Consider the following 16,320-nt stretch of genomic DNA (forward strand, 5'->3'; position numbering starts at 1 on the left):
TGTTTCAAATAACACCTCCATAAGGTATTGCGAGATGAAATATCCATACTCACCACTAGTTAGCGCTAACTGAAACATCAAAACACACCACCAGATGGCAGTAACTAACACTTTGATACAATTGCCCACCGCATGATGATGATAAAAGGTTTGATGCCAACAGCATCCCGTATTCCCAAGTGGTCACCCTCCTAAGTACTAACGGGACCCGACGCAGCTTAACGGCCGGGAGCTGAAGAGACCGGGTTTTTTCTACGTGGTATGGCCGTTGACAGCGTAATGCACGACTAGATCGAATACACTCAAATAATGATTTTCCTACAATAATACCTACACTAGGTTTAATGATTTAAATAATTACTGAAGTTGGACTGGTAACCATCGCGTTTTGTCAACAATTAAATTAATAACTAAATTATTTTCGCATTCGTTGGTAAAGTCATTGCTGATAAGAAAACAAACCCTAGTTGTGTTATTCATGTTTTAAATAACACCTCCATAAGGTATTGCGAGATGAAATATCCATACTCACCACTAGTTAGCGCTAACTGAAACATCAAAACACACCACCAGATGGCAGTAACTAACACTTTGATACAATCGCCCACCGCTTGATGATGATAAAAGGTTTGATGCCAACAGCATCCCGTATTCCCAAGTGGTCACCCTCCTAAGTACTAACGGGACCCGACGCAGCTTAACGGCCGGGAGCTGACGAGACCGGGTTTTTTCTACGTGGTATGGCCGTTGACAGCGTAATGCACAACTAGATCGAATACACTCAAATAATGATTTTCCTACAATAATACCTACACTAGGTTTAATGATTTAAATAATTACTGAAGTTGGACTGGTAACCATCGCGTTTTGTCAACAATTAAATTAATAACTAAATTATTTTCGCATTCGTTGGTAAAGTCATTGCTGATAAGAAAACAAACCCTAGTTGTGTTATTCATGTTTCAAATAACACCTCCATAAGGTATTGCGAGATGAAATATCCATACTCACCACTAGTTAGCGCTAACTGAAACATCAAAACACACCACCAGATGGCAGTAACTAACACTTTGATACAATTGCCCACCGCATGATGATGATAAAAGGTTTGATGCCAACAGCATCCCGTATTCCCAAGTGGTCACCCTCCTAACTACAAACGGGACCCGACGCAGCTTAACGGCCGGGAGCTGAAGAGACCGGGTTTTTTCTACGTGGTATGGCCGTTGACAGCGTAATGCACGACTAGATCGAATACACTCAAATAATGATTTTCCTACAATAATACCTACACTAGGTTTAATGATTTAAATAATTACTGAAGTTGGACTGGTAACCATCGCGTTTTGTCAACAATTAAATTAATAACTAAATTATTTTCGCATTCGTTGGTAAAGTCATTGCTGATAAGAAAACAAACCCTAGTTGTGTTATTCATGTTTTAAATAACACCTCCATAAGGTATTGCGAGATGAAATATCCATACTCACCACTAGTTAGCGCTAACTGAAACATCAAAACACACCACCAGATGGCAGTAACTAACACTTTGATACAATTGCCCACCGCATGATGATGATAAAAGGTTTGATGCCAACAGCATCCCGTATTCCCAAGTGGTCACCCTCCTAACTACAAACGGGACCCGACGCAGCTTAACGGCCGGGAGCTGAAGAGACCGGGTTTTTTCTACGTGGTATGGCCGTTGACAGCGTAATGCACGACTAGATCGAATACACTCAAATAATGATTTTCCTACAATAATACCTACACTAGGTTTAATGATTTAAATAATTACTGAAGTTGGACTGGTAACCATCGCGTTTTGTCAACAATTAAATTAATAACTAAATTATTTTCGCATTCGTTGGTAAAGTCATTGCTGATAAGAAAACAAACCCTAGTTGTGTTATTCATGTTTCAAATAACACCTCCATAAGGTATTGCGAGATGAAATATCCATACTCACCACTAGTTAGCGCTAACTGAAACATCAAAACACACCACCAGATGGCAGTAACTAACACTTTGATACAATTGCCCACCGCATGATGATGATAAAAGGTTTGATGCCAACAGCATCCCGTATTCCCAAGTGGTCACCCTCCTAACTACAAACGGGACCCGACGCAGCTTAACGGCCGGGAGCTGAAGAGACCGGGTTTTTTCTACGTGGTATGGCCGTTGACAGCGTAATGCACGACTAGATCGAATACACTCAAATAATGATTTTCCTACAATAATACCTACACTAGGTTTAATGATTTAAATAATTACTGAAGTTGGACTGGTAACCATCGCGTTTTGTCAACAATTAAATTAATAACTAAATTATTTTCGCATTCGTTGGTAAAGTCATTGCTGATAAGAAAACAAACCCTAGTTGTGTTATTCATGTTTCAAATAACACCTCCATAAGGTATTGCGAGATGAAATATCCATACTCACCACTAGTTAGCGCTAACTGAAACATCAAAACACACCACCAGATGGCAGTAACTAACACTTTGATACAATTGCCCACCGCATGATGATGATAAAAGGTTTGATGCCAACAGCATCCCGTATTCCCAAGTGGTCACCCTCCTAACTACAAACGGGACCCGACGCAGCTTAACGGCCGGGAGCTGAAGAGACCGGGTTTTTTCTACGTGGTATGGCCGTTGACAGCGTAATGCACGACTAGATCGAATACACTCAAATAATGATTTTCCTACAATAATACCTACACTAGGTTTAATGATTTAAATAATTACTGAAGTTGGACTGGTAACCATCGCGTTTTGTCAACAATTAAATTAATAACTAAATTATTTTCGCATTCGTTGGTAAAGTCATTGCTGATAAGAAAACAAACCCTAGTTGTGTTATTCATGTTTTAAATAACACCTCCATAAGGTATTGCGAGATGAAATATCCATACTCACCACTAGTTAGCGCTAACTGAAACATCAAAACACACCACCAGATGGCAGTAACTAACACTTTGATACAATCGCCCATCGCTTGATGATAATAAATGGTTTGATGCCAACAGCATCCCGTATTCCCAAGTGGTCACCCTCCTAAGTACTAACGGGACCCGACGCAGCTTAACGGCCGGGAGCTGACGAGACCGGGTTTTTTCTACGTGATATGGCCGTTGACAGCGTAATGCACAACTAGATCGAATACACTCAAATAATGATTTTCCTACAATAATACCTACACTAGGTTTAATGATTTAAATAATTACTGAAGTTGGACTGGTAACCATCGCGTTTTGTCAACAATTAAATTAATAACTAAATTATTTTCGCATTCGTTGGTAAAGTCATTGCTGATAAGAAAACAAACCCTAGTTGTGTTATTCATGTTTTAAATAACACCTCCATAAGGTATTGCGAGATGAAATATCCATACTCACCACTAGTTAGCGCTAACTGAAACATCAAAACACACCACCAGATGGCAGTAACTAACACTTTGATACAATTGCCCACCGCATGATGATGATAAAAGGTTTGATGCCAACAGCATCCCGTATTCCCAAGTGGTCACCCTCCTAACTACAAACGGGACCCGACGCAGCTTAACGGCCGGGAGCTGAAGAGACCGGGTTTTTTCTACGTGGTATGGCCGTTGACAGCGTAATGCACGACTAGATCGAATACACTCAAATAATGATTTTCCTACAATAATACCTACACTAGGTTTAATGATTTAAATAATTACTGAAGTTGGACTGGTAACCATCGCGTTTTGTCAACAATTAAATTAATAACTAAATTATTTTCGCATTCGTTGGTAAAGTCATTGCTGATAAGAAAACAAACCCTAGTTGTGTTATTCATGTTTCAAATAACACCTCCATAAGGTATTGCGAGATGAAATATCCATACTCACCACTAGTTAGCGCTAACTGAAACATCAAAACACACCACCAGATGGCAGTAACTAACACTTTGATACAATTGCCCACCGCATGATGATGATAAAAGGTTTGATGCCAACAGCATCCCGTATTCCCAAGTGGTCACCCTCCTAACTACAAACGGGACCCGACGCAGCTTAACGGCCGGGAGTCTGACGAGACCGGGTTTTTTCTACGTGGTATGGCCGTTGACAGCGTAATGCACGACTAGATCGAATACACTCAAATAATGATTTTCCTACAATAATACCTACACTAGGTTTAATGATTTAAATAATTACTGAAGTTGGACTGGTAACCATCGCGTTTTGTCAACAATTAAATTAATAACTAAATTATTTTCGCATTCGTTGGTAAAGTCATTGCTGATAAGAAAACAAACCCTAGTTGTGTTATTCATGTTTCAAATAACACCTCCATAAGGTATTGCGAGATGAAATATCCATACTCACCACTAGTTAGCGCTAACTGAAACATCAAAACACACCACCAGATGGCAGTAACTAACACTTTGATACAATTGCCCACCGCTGATGATGATGATAAAGGTTTGATGCCAACAGCATCCCGTATTCCCAAGTGGTCACCCTCCTAACTACAAACGGGACCCGACGCAGCTTAACGGCCGGGAGCTGAAGAGACCGGGTTTTTTCTACGTGGTATGGCCGTTGACAGCGTAATGCACGACTAGATCGAATACACTCAAATAATGATTTTCCTACAATAATACCTACACTAGGTTTAATGATTTAAATAATTACTGAAGTTGGACTGGTAACCATCGCGTTTTGTCAACAATTAAATTAATAACTAAATTATTTTCGCATTCGTTGGTAAAGTCATTGCTGATAAGAAAACAAACCCTAGTTGTGTTATTCATGTTTTAAATAACACCTCCATAAGGTATTGCGAGATGAAATATCCATACTCACCACTAGTTAGCGCTAACTGAAACATCAAAACACACCACCAGATGGCAGTAACTAACACTTTGATACAATCGCCCACCGCTTGTGATGATGATAAAAGGTTTGATGCCAACAGCATCCCGTATTCCCAAGTGGTCACCCTCCTAAGTACTAACGGGACCCGACGCAGCTTAACGGCCGGGAGCTGACGAGACCGGGTTTTTTCTACGTGGTATGGCCGTTGACAGCGTAATGCACAACTAGATCGAATACACTCAAATAATGATTTTCCTACAATAATACCTACACTAGGTTTAATGATTTAAATAATTACTGAAGTTGGACTGGTAACCATCGCGTTTTGTCAACAATTAAATTAATAACTAAATTATTTTCGCATTCGTTGGTAAAGTCATTGCTGATAAGAAAACAAACCCTAGTTGTGTTATTCATGTTTTAAATAACACCTCCATAAGGTATTGCGAGATGAAATATCCATACTCACCACTAGTTAGCGCTAACTGAAACATCAAAACACACCACCAGATGGCAGTAACTAACACTTTGATACAATTGCCCACCGCATGATGATGATAAAAGGTTTGATGCCAACAGCATCCCGTATTCCCAAGTGGTCACCCTCCTAACTACAAACGGGACCCGACGCAGCTTAACGGCCGGGAGCTGAAGAGACCGGGTTTTTTCTACGTGGTATGGCCGTTGACAGCGTAATGCACGACTAGATCGAATACACTCAAATAATGATTTTCCTACAATAATACCTACACTAGGTTTAATGATTTAAATAATTACTGAAGTTGGACTGGTAACCATCGCGTTTTGTCAACAATTAAATTAATAACTAAATTATTTTCGCATTCGTTGGTAAAGTCATTGCTGATAAGAAAACAAACCCTAGTTGTGTTATTCATGTTTTAAATAACACCTCCATAAGGTATTGCGAGATGAAATATCCATACTCACCACTAGTTAGCGCTAACTGAAACATCAAAACACACCACCAGATGGCAGTAACTAACACTTTGATACAATCGCCCACCGCTTGATGATGATAAAAGGTTTGATGCCAACAGCATCCCGTATTCCCAAGTGGTCACCCTCCTAAGTACTAACGGGACCCGACGCAGCTTAACGGCCGGGAGCTGACGAGACCGGGTTTTTTCTACGTGGTATGGCCGTTGACAGCGTAATGCACAACTAGATCGAATACACTCAAATAATGATTTTCCTACAATAATACCTACACTAGGTTTAATGATTTAAATAATTACTGAAGTTGGACTGGTAACCATCGCGTTTTGTCAACAATTAAATTAATAACTAAATTATTTTCGCATTCGTTGGTAAAGTCATTGCTGATAAGAAAACAAACCCTAGTTGTGTTATTCATGTTTCAAATAACACCTCCATAAGGTATTGCGAGATGAAATATCCATACTCACCACTAGTTAGCGCTAACTGAAACATCAAAACACACCACCAGATGGCAGTAACTAACACTTTGATACAATCGCCCACCGCTTGATGATGATAAAAGGTTTGATGCCAACAGCATCCCGTATTCCCAAGTGGTCACCCTCCTAATTACTAACGGGACCCGACGCAGCTTAACGGCCGGGAGCTGAAGAGACCGGGTTTTTTCTACGTGGTATGGCCGTTGACAGCGTAATGCACGACTAGATCGAATACACTCAAATAATGATTTTCCTACAATAATACCTACACTAGGTTTAATGATTTAAATAATTACTGAAGTTGGACTGGTAACCATCGCGTTTTGTCAACAATTAAATTAATAACTAAATTATTTTCGCATTCGTTGGTAAAGTCATTGCTGATAAGAAAACAAACCCTAGTTGTGTTATTCATGTTTCAAATAACACCTCCATAAGGTATTGCGAGATGAAATATCCATACTCACCACTAGTTAGCGCTAACTGAAACATCAAAACACACCACCAGATGGCAGTAACTAACACTTTGATACAATCGCCCACCGCTTGATGATGATAAAAGGTTTGATGCCAACAGCATCCCGTATTCCCAAGTGGTCACCCTCCTAAGTACTAAGGGGACCCGACGCAGCTTAACGGCCGGGAGCTGACGAGACCGGGTTTTTTCTACGTGGTATGGCCGTTGACAGCGTAATGCACGACTAGATCGAATACACTCAAATAATGATTTTCCTACAATAATACCTACACTAGGTTTAATGATTTAAATAATTACTGAAGTTGGACTGGTAACCATCGCGTTTTGTCAACAATTAAATTAATAACTAAATTATTTTCGCATTCGTTGGTAAAGTCATTGCTGATAAGAAAACAAACCCTAGTTGTGTTATTCATGTTTCAAATAACACCTCCATAAGGTATTGCGAGATGAAATATCCATACTCACCACTAGTTAGCGCTAACTGAAACATCAAAACACACCACCAGATGGCAGTAACTAACACTTTGATACAATCGCCCACCGCTTGATGATGATAAAAGGTTTGATGCCAACAGCATCCCGTATTCCCAAGTGGTCACCCTCCTAATTACTAATGGGACCCGACGCAGCTTAACGGCCGGGAGCTGAAGAGACCGGGTTTTTTCTACGTGGTATGGCCGTTGACAGCGTAATGCACGACTAGATCGAATACACTCAAATAATGATTTTCCTACAATAATACCTACACTAGGTTTAATGATTTAAATAATTACTGAAGTTGGACTGGTAACCATCGCGTTTTGTCAACAATTAAATTAATAACTAAATTATTTTCGCATTCGTTGGTAAAGTCATTGCTGATAAGAAAACAAACCCTAGTTGTGTTATTCATGTTTTAAATAACACCTCCATAAGGTATTGCGAGATGAAATATCCATACTCACCACTAGTTAGCGCTAACTGAAACATCAAAACACACCACCAGATGGCAGTAACTAACACTTTGATACAATCGCCCACCGCTTGATGATGATAAAAGGTTTGATGCCAACAGCATCCCGTATTCCCAAGTGGTCACCCTCCTAAGTACTAAGGGGACCCGACGCAGCTTAACGGCCGGGAGCTGACGAGACCGGGTTTTTTCTACGTGGTAAGGCCGTTGACAGCGTAATGCACGACTAGATCGAATACACTCAAATAATGATTTTCCTACAATAATACCTACACTAGGTTTAATGATTTAAATAAATACTGAAGTTGGACTGGTAACCATCGCGTTTTGTCAACAATTAAATTAATAACTAAATTATTTTCGCATTCGTTGGTAAAGTCATTGCTGATAAGAAAACAAACCCTAGTTGTGTTATTCATGTTTCAAATAACACCTCCATAAGGTATTGCGAGATGAAATATCCATACTCACCACTAGTTAGCGCTAACTGAAACATCAAAACACACCACCAGATGGCAGTAACTAACACTTTGATACAATCGCCCACCGCTTGATGATGATAAAAGGTTTGATGCCAACAGCATCCCGTATTCCCAAGTGGTCTAACCTCCTAATTACTAATTGGACCCGACGCAGCTTAACGGCCGGGAGCTGAAGAGACCGGGTTTTTTCTACGTGGTATGGCCGTTGACAGCGTAATGCACGACTAGATCGAATACACTCAAATAATGATTTTCCTACAATAATACCTACACTAGGTTTAATGATTTAAATAATTACTGAAGTTGGACTGGTAACCATCGCGTTTTGTCAACAATTAAATTAATAACTAAATTATTTTCGCATTCGTTGGTAAAGTCATTGCTGATAAGAAAACAAACCCTAGTTGTGTTATTCATGTTTCAAATAACACCTCCATAAGGTATTGCGAGATGAAATATCCATACTCACCACTAGTTAGCGCTAACTGAAACATCAAAACACACCACCAGATGGCAGTAACTAACACTTTGATACAATCGCCCACCGCTTGATGATGATAAAAGGTTTGATGCCAACAGCATCCCGTATTCCCAAGTGGTCACCCTCCTAAGTACTAAGGGGACCCGACGCAGCTTAACGGCCGGGAGCTGACGAGACCGGGTTTTTTCTACGTGGTAAGGCCGTTGACAGCGTAATGCACGACTAGATCGAATACACTCAAATAATGATTTTCCTACAATAATACCTACACTAGGTTTAATGATTTAAATAAATACTGAAGTTGGACTGGTAACCATCGCGTTTTGTCAACAATTAAATTAATAACTAAATTATTTTCGCATTCGTTGGTAAAGTCATTGCTGATAAGAAAACAAACCCTAGTTGTGTTATTCATGTTTCAAATAACACCTCCATAAGGTATTGCGAGATGAAATATCCATACTCACCACTAGTTAGCGCTAACTGAAACATCAAAACACACCACCAGATGGCAGTAACTAACACTTTGATACAATCGCCCACCGCTTGATGATGATAAAAGGTTTGATGCCAACAGCATCCCGTATTCCCAAGTGGTCACCCTCCTAAGTACTAAGGGGACCCGACGCAGCTTAACGGCCGGGAGCTGACGAGACCGGGTTTTTTCTACGTGGTATGGCCGTTGACAGCGTAATGCACGACTAGATCGAATACACTCAAATAATGATTTTCCTACAATAATACCTACACTAGGTTTAATGATTTAAATAATTACTGAAGTTGGACTGGTAACCATCGCGTTTTGTCAACAATTAAATTAATAACTAAATTATTTTCGCATTCGTTGGTAAAGTCATTGCTGATAAGAAAACAAACCCTAGTTGTGTTATTCATGTTTCAAATAACACCTCCATAAGGTATTGCGAGATGAAATATCCATACTCACCACTAGTTAGCGCTAACTGAAACATCAAAACACACCACCAGATGGCAGTAACTAACACTTTGATACAATCGCCCACCGCTTGATGATGATAAAAGGTTTGATGCCAACAGCATCCCGTATTCCCAAGTGGTCACCCTCCTAATTACTAATGGGACCCGACGCAGCTTAACGGCCGGGAGCTGAAGAGACCGGGTTTTTTCTACGTGGTATGGCCGTTGACAGCGTAATGCACGACTAGATCGAATACACTCAAATAATGATTTTCCTACAATAATACCTACACTAGGTTTAATGATTTAAATAATTACTGAAGTTGGACTGGTAACCATCGCGTTTTGTCAACAATTAAATTAATAACTAAATTATTTTCGCATTCGTTGGTAAAGTCATTGCTGATAAGAAAACAAACCCTAGTTGTGTTATTCATGTTTCAAATAACACCTCCATAAGGTATTGCGAGATGAAATATCCATACTCACCACTAGTTAGCGCTAACTGAAACATCAAAACACACCACCAGATGGCAGTAACTAACACTTTGATACAATCGCCCACCGCTTGATGATGATAAAAGGTTTGATGCCAACAGCATCCCGTATTCCCAAGTGGTCACCCTCCTAAGTACTAAGGGGACCCGACGCAGCTTAACGGCCGGGAGCTGACGAGACCGGGTTTTTTCTACGTGGTATGGCCGTTGACAGCGTAATGCACGACTAGATCGAATACACTCAAATAATGATTTTCCTACAATAATACCTACACTAGGTTTAATGATTTAAATAATTACTGAAGTTGGACTGGTAACCATCGCGTTTTGTCAACAATTAAATTAATAACTAAATTATTTTCGCATTCGTTGGTAAAGTCATTGCTGATAAGAAAACAAACCCTAGTTGTGTTATTCATGTTTCAAATAACACCTCCATAAGGTATTGCGAGATGAAATATCCATACTCACCACTAGTTAGCGCTAACTGAAACATCAAAACACACCACCAGATGGCAGTAACTAACACTTTGATACAATCGCCCACCGCTTGATGATGATAAAAGGTTTGATGCCAACAGCATCCCGTATTCCCAAGTGGTCACCTTCCTAAGTACTAAGGGGACCCGACGCAGCTTAACGGCCGGGAGCTGACGAGACCGGGTTTTTTCTACGTGGTATGGCCGTTGACAGCGTAATGCACGACTAGATCGAATACACTCAAATAATGATTTTCCTACAATAATACCTACACTAGGTTTAATGATTTAAATAAATACTGAAGTTGGACTGGTAACCATCGCGTTTTGTCAACAATTAAATTAATAACTAAATTATTTTCGCATTCGTTGGTAAAGTCATTGCTGATAAGAAAACAAACCCTAGTTGTGTTATTCATGTTTCAAATAACACCTCCATAAGGTATTGCGAGATGAAATATCCATACTCACCACTAGTTAGCGCTAACTGAAACATCAAAACACACCACCAGATGGCAGTAACTAACACTTTGATACAATCGCCCACCGCTTGATGATGATAAAAGGTTTGATGCCAACAGCATCCCGTATTCCCAAGTGGTCACCCTCCTAATTACTAATGGGACCCGACGCAGCTTAACGGCCGGGAGCTGAAGAGACCGGGTTTTTTCTACGTGGTTTGGCCGTTGACAGCGTAATGCACGACTAGATCGAATACACTCAAATAATGATTTTCCTGCAATAATACCTACACTAGGTTTAATGATTTAAATAATTACTGAAGTTTGACTGGTAACCATCGCGTTTTGTCAACAATTAAATTAATAACTAAATTATTTTCGCATTCGTTGGTAAAGTCATTGCTGATAAGAAAACAAACCCTAGTTGTGTTATTCATGTTTCAAATAACACCTCCATAAGGTATTGCGAGATGAAATATCCATACTCACCACTAGTTAGCGCTAACTGAAACATCAAAACACACCACCAGATGGCAGTAACTAACACTTTGATACAATCGCCCACCGCTTGATGATGATAAAAGGTTTGATGCCAACAGCATCCCGTATTCCCAAGTGGTCACGTTCCTAAGTACTAAGGGGACCCGACGCAGCTTAACGGCCGGGAGCTGACGAGACCGGGTTTTTTCTACGTGGTAAGGCCGTTGACAGCGTAATGCACGACTAGATCGAATACACTCAAATAATGATTTTCCTACAATAATACCTACACTAGGTTTAATGATTTAAATAAATACTGAAGTTGGACTGGTAACCATCGCGTTTTGTCAACAATTAAATTAATAACTAAATTATTTTCGCATTCGTTGGTAAAGTCATTGCTGATAAGAAAACAAACCCTAGTTGTGTTATTCATGTTTCAAATAACACCTCCATAAGGTATTGCGAGATGAAATATCCATACTCACCACTAGTTAGCGCTAACTGAAACATCAAAACACACCACCAGATGGCAGTAACTAACACTTTGATACAATCGCCCACCGCTTGATGATGATGATAAAGGTTTGATGCCAACAGCATCCCGTATTCCCAAGTGGTCACCCTCCTAAGTACTAAGGGGACCCGACGCAGCTTAACGGCCGGGAGCTGACGAGACCGGGTTTTTTCTACGTGGTAAGGCCGTTGACAGCGTAATGCACGACTAGATCGAATACACTCAAATAATGATTTTCCTACAATAATACCTACACTAGGTTTAATGATTTAAATAAATACTGAAGTTGGACTGGTAACCATCGCGTTTTGTCAACAATTAAATTAATAACTAAATTATTTTCGCATTCGTTGGTAAAGTCATTGCTGATAAGAAAACAAACCCTAGTTGTGTTATTCATGTTTCAAATAACACCTCCATAAGGTATTGCGAGATGAAATATCCATACTCACCACTAGTTAGCGCTAACTGAAACATCAAAACACACCACCAGATGGCAGTAACTAACACTTTGATACAATCGCCCACCGCTTGATGATGATAAAAGGTTTGATGCCAACAGCATCCCGTATTCCCAAGTGGTCACCCTCCTAATTACTAATGGGACCCGACGCAGCTTAACGGCCGGGAGCTGAAGAGACCGGGTTTTTTCTACGTGGTATGGCCGTTGACAGCGTAATGCACGACTAGATCGAATACACTCAAATAATGATTTTCCTACAATAATACCTACACTAGGTTTAATGATTTAAATAATTACTGAAGTTGGACTGGTAACCATCGCGTTTTGTCAACAATTAAATTAATAACTAAATTATTTTCGCATTCGTTGGTAAAGTCATTGCTGATAAGAAAACAAACCCTAGTTGTGTTATTCATGTTTCAAATAACACCTCCATAAGGTATTGCGAGATGAAATATCCATACTCACCACTAGTTAGCGCTAACTGAAACATCAAAACACACCACCAGATGGCAGTAACTAACACTTTGATACAATCGCCCACCGCTTGATGATGATAAAAGGTTTGATGCCAACAGCATCCCGTATTCCCAAGTGGTCACCCTCCTAAGTACTAAGGGGACCCGACGCAGCTTAACGGCCGGGAGCTGACGAGACCGGGTTTTTTCTACGTGGTAAGGCCGTTGACAGCGTAATGCACGACTAGATCGAATACACTCAAATAATGATTTTCCTACAATAATACCTACACTAGGTTTAATGATTTAAATAAATACTGAAGTTGGACTGGTAACCATCGCGTTTTGTCAACAATTAAATTAATAACTAAATTATTTTCGCATTCGTTGGTAAAGTCATTGCTGATAAGAAAACAAACCCTAGTTGTGTTATTCATGTTTCAAATAACACCTCCATAAGGTATTGCGAGATGAAATATCCATACTCACCACTAGTTAGCGCTAACTGAAACATCAAAACACACCACCAGATGGCAGTAACTAACACTTTGATACAATCGCCCACCGCTTGATGATGATAAAAGGTTTGATGCCAACAGCATCCCGTATTCCCAAGTGGTCACCTTCCTAAGTACTAAGGGGACCCGACGCAGCTTAACGGCCGGGAGCTGACGAGACCGGGTTTTTTCTGTCGTGGTATGGCCGTTGACAGCGTAATGCACGACTAGATCGAATACACTCAAATAATGATTTTCCTACAATAATACCTACACTAGGTTTAATGATTTAAATAATTACTGAAGTTGGACTGGTAACCATCGCGTTTTGTCAACAATTAAATTAATAACTAAATTATTTTCGCATTCGTTGGTAAAGTCATTGCTGATAAGAAAACAAACCCTAGTTGTGTTATTCATGTTTCAAATAACACCTCCATAAGGTATTGCGAGATGAAATATCCATACTCACCACTAGTTAGCGCTAACTGAAACATCAAAAACACACCACCAGATGGCAGTAACTAACACTTTGATACAATCGCCCACCGCTTGATGATGATGATAAAAGGTTTGATGCCAACAGCATCCCGTATTCCCAAGTGGTCACCCTCCTTAACTACTAATGGGACCCGACGCAGCTTAACGGCCGGGAGCTGAAGAGACCGGGTTTTTTCTACGTGGTATGGCCGTTGACAGCGTAATGCACGACTAGATCGAATACACTCAAATAATGATTTTCCTACAATAATACCTACACTAGGTTTAATGATTTAAATAATTACTGAAGTTGGACTGGTAACCATCGCGTTTTGTCAACAATTAAATTAATAACTAAATTATTTTCGCATTCGTTGGTAAAGTCATTGCTGATAAGAAAACAAACCCTAGTTGTGTTATTCATGTTTCAAATAACACCTCCATAAGGTATTGCGAGATGAAATATCCATACTCACCACTAGTTAGCGCTAACTGAAACATCAAAACACACCACCAGATGGCAGTAACTAACACTTTGATACAATCGCCCACCGCTTGATGATGATAAAAGGTTTGATGCCAACAGCATCCCGTATTCCCAAGTGGTCACCCTCCTAAGTACTAAGGGGACCCGACGCAGCTTAACGGCCGGGAGCTGACGAGACCGGGTTTTTTCTACGTGGTAAGGCCGTTGACAGCGTAATGCACGACTAGATCGAATACACTCAAATAATGACTTTCCTACAATAATACCTACACTAGGTTTAATGATTTAAATAATTACTGAAGTTGGACTGGTAACCATCGCGTTTTGTCAACAATTAAATTAATAACTAAATTATTTTCGCATTCGTTGGTAAAGTCATTGCTGATAAGAAAACAAACCCTAGTTGTGTTATTCATGTTTCAAATAACACCTCCATAAGGTATTGCGAGATGAAATATCCATACTCACCACTAGTTAGCGCTAACTGAAACATCAAAACACACCACCACAGATGGCAGTAACTAACACTTTGATACAATCGCCCACCGCTTGATGATGATAAAAGGTTTGATGCCAACAGCATCCCGTATTCCCAAGTGGTCACCTTCCTAAGTACTAAGGGGACCCGACGCAGCTTAACGGCCGGGAGCTGACGAGACCGGGTTTTTTCTACGTGGTATGGCCGTTGACAGCGGTAATGCACGACTAGATCGAATACACTCAAATAATGATTTTCCTACAATAATACCTACACTAGGTTTAATGATTTAAATAATTACTGAAGTTGGACTGGTAACCATCGCGTTTTGTCAACAATTAAATTAATAACTAAATTATTTTCGCATTCGTTGGTAAAGTCATTGCTGATAAGAAAACAAACCCTAGTTGTGTTATTCATGTTTCAAATAACACCTCCATAAGGTATTGCGAGATGAAATATCCATACTCACCACTAGTTAGCGCTAACTGAAACATCAAAACACACCACCAGATGGCAGTAACTAACACTTTGATACAATCGCCCACCGCTTGATGATGATAAAAGGTTTGATGCCAACAGCATCCCGTATTCCCAAGTGGTCACCCTCCTAATTACTAATGGGACCCGACGCAGCTTAACGGCCGGGAGCTGAAGAGACCGGGTTTTTTCTACGTGGTATGGCCGTTGACAGCGTAATGCACGACTAGATCGAATACACTCAAATAATGATTTTCCTACAATAATACCTACACTAGGTTTAATGATTTAAATAATTACTGAAGTTGGACTGGTAACCATCGCGTTTTGTCAACAATTAAATTAATAACTAAATTATTTTCGCATTCGTTGGTAAAGTCATTGCTGATAAGAAAACAAACCCTAGTTGTGTTATTCATGTTTCAAATAACACCTCCATAAGGTATTGCGAGATGAAATATCCATACTCACCACTAGTTAGCGCTAACTGAAACATCAAAACACACCACCAGATGGCAGTAACTAACACTTTGATACAATCGCCCACCGCTTGATGATGATAAAAGGTTTGATGCCAACAGCATCCCGTATTCCCAAGTGGTCACCCTCCTAAGTACTAAGGGGACCCGACGCAGCTTAACGGCCGGGAGCTGACGAGACCGGGTTTTTTCTACGTGGTAAGGCCGTTGACAGCGTAATGCACGACTAGATCGAATACACTCAAATAATGATTTTCCTACAATAATACCTACACTAGGTTTAATGATTTAAATAAATACTGAAGTTGGACTGGTAACCATCGCGTTTTGTCAACAATTAAATTAATAACTAAATTATTTTCGCATTCGTTGGTAAAGTCATTGCTGATAAGAAAACAAACCCTAGTTGTGTTATTCATGTTTCAAATAACACCCT

General features: G+C 39.9%; 33 pseudogenes; all 33 read right to left on the reverse strand.

The window, feature by feature from the left end:
- Window positions 1–154: 154 nt before the first annotated feature.
- LOC123469111 lies at window positions 155–273 on the reverse strand (annotated as a pseudogene).
- A 360-nt stretch (window positions 274–633) lies between these two features.
- On the reverse strand, window positions 634–752 carry LOC123469071 (annotated as a pseudogene).
- Window positions 753–1,112: 360 nt separating this feature from the next.
- On the reverse strand, window positions 1,113–1,231 carry LOC123469087 (annotated as a pseudogene).
- A 360-nt stretch (window positions 1,232–1,591) lies between these two features.
- On the reverse strand, window positions 1,592–1,710 carry LOC123469088 (annotated as a pseudogene).
- Window positions 1,711–2,070: 360 nt separating this feature from the next.
- LOC123469089 lies at window positions 2,071–2,189 on the reverse strand (annotated as a pseudogene).
- Window positions 2,190–2,549: 360 nt separating this feature from the next.
- LOC123469090 lies at window positions 2,550–2,668 on the reverse strand (annotated as a pseudogene).
- Window positions 2,669–3,028: 360 nt separating this feature from the next.
- Window positions 3,029–3,147, reverse strand: LOC123469072 (annotated as a pseudogene).
- A 360-nt stretch (window positions 3,148–3,507) lies between these two features.
- LOC123469091 lies at window positions 3,508–3,626 on the reverse strand (annotated as a pseudogene).
- A 360-nt stretch (window positions 3,627–3,986) lies between these two features.
- LOC123469101 lies at window positions 3,987–4,106 on the reverse strand (annotated as a pseudogene).
- A 361-nt stretch (window positions 4,107–4,467) lies between these two features.
- On the reverse strand, window positions 4,468–4,586 carry LOC123469092 (annotated as a pseudogene).
- Window positions 4,587–4,948: 362 nt separating this feature from the next.
- On the reverse strand, window positions 4,949–5,067 carry LOC123469083 (annotated as a pseudogene).
- Window positions 5,068–5,427: 360 nt separating this feature from the next.
- Window positions 5,428–5,546, reverse strand: LOC123469093 (annotated as a pseudogene).
- A 360-nt stretch (window positions 5,547–5,906) lies between these two features.
- Window positions 5,907–6,025, reverse strand: LOC123469094 (annotated as a pseudogene).
- A 360-nt stretch (window positions 6,026–6,385) lies between these two features.
- LOC123469079 lies at window positions 6,386–6,504 on the reverse strand (annotated as a pseudogene).
- A 360-nt stretch (window positions 6,505–6,864) lies between these two features.
- LOC123469073 lies at window positions 6,865–6,983 on the reverse strand (annotated as a pseudogene).
- Window positions 6,984–7,343: 360 nt separating this feature from the next.
- On the reverse strand, window positions 7,344–7,462 carry LOC123469095 (annotated as a pseudogene).
- Window positions 7,463–7,822: 360 nt separating this feature from the next.
- LOC123469080 lies at window positions 7,823–7,941 on the reverse strand (annotated as a pseudogene).
- An 840-nt stretch (window positions 7,942–8,781) lies between these two features.
- On the reverse strand, window positions 8,782–8,900 carry LOC123469081 (annotated as a pseudogene).
- Window positions 8,901–9,260: 360 nt separating this feature from the next.
- Window positions 9,261–9,379, reverse strand: LOC123469074 (annotated as a pseudogene).
- Window positions 9,380–9,739: 360 nt separating this feature from the next.
- On the reverse strand, window positions 9,740–9,858 carry LOC123469096 (annotated as a pseudogene).
- Window positions 9,859–10,218: 360 nt separating this feature from the next.
- LOC123469076 lies at window positions 10,219–10,337 on the reverse strand (annotated as a pseudogene).
- A 360-nt stretch (window positions 10,338–10,697) lies between these two features.
- Window positions 10,698–10,816, reverse strand: LOC123469099 (annotated as a pseudogene).
- A 360-nt stretch (window positions 10,817–11,176) lies between these two features.
- On the reverse strand, window positions 11,177–11,295 carry LOC123469102 (annotated as a pseudogene).
- Window positions 11,296–11,655: 360 nt separating this feature from the next.
- On the reverse strand, window positions 11,656–11,774 carry LOC123469110 (annotated as a pseudogene).
- A 362-nt stretch (window positions 11,775–12,136) lies between these two features.
- On the reverse strand, window positions 12,137–12,255 carry LOC123469082 (annotated as a pseudogene).
- A 360-nt stretch (window positions 12,256–12,615) lies between these two features.
- On the reverse strand, window positions 12,616–12,734 carry LOC123469097 (annotated as a pseudogene).
- A 360-nt stretch (window positions 12,735–13,094) lies between these two features.
- Window positions 13,095–13,213, reverse strand: LOC123469084 (annotated as a pseudogene).
- Window positions 13,214–13,573: 360 nt separating this feature from the next.
- On the reverse strand, window positions 13,574–13,693 carry LOC123469108 (annotated as a pseudogene).
- Window positions 13,694–14,057: 364 nt separating this feature from the next.
- On the reverse strand, window positions 14,058–14,177 carry LOC123469103 (annotated as a pseudogene).
- A 360-nt stretch (window positions 14,178–14,537) lies between these two features.
- LOC123469085 lies at window positions 14,538–14,656 on the reverse strand (annotated as a pseudogene).
- A 362-nt stretch (window positions 14,657–15,018) lies between these two features.
- On the reverse strand, window positions 15,019–15,137 carry LOC123469100 (annotated as a pseudogene).
- A 361-nt stretch (window positions 15,138–15,498) lies between these two features.
- Window positions 15,499–15,617, reverse strand: LOC123469098 (annotated as a pseudogene).
- A 360-nt stretch (window positions 15,618–15,977) lies between these two features.
- Window positions 15,978–16,096, reverse strand: LOC123469086 (annotated as a pseudogene).
- Window positions 16,097–16,320: the final 224 nt, after the last annotated feature.

This window comes from Daphnia magna, unplaced genomic scaffold, assembly GCF_020631705.1.
Source record: "Daphnia magna isolate NIES unplaced genomic scaffold, ASM2063170v1.1 Dm_contigs503, whole genome shotgun sequence".
Taxonomy (NCBI): Eukaryota; Metazoa; Arthropoda; class Branchiopoda; order Diplostraca; family Daphniidae; genus Daphnia; species Daphnia magna.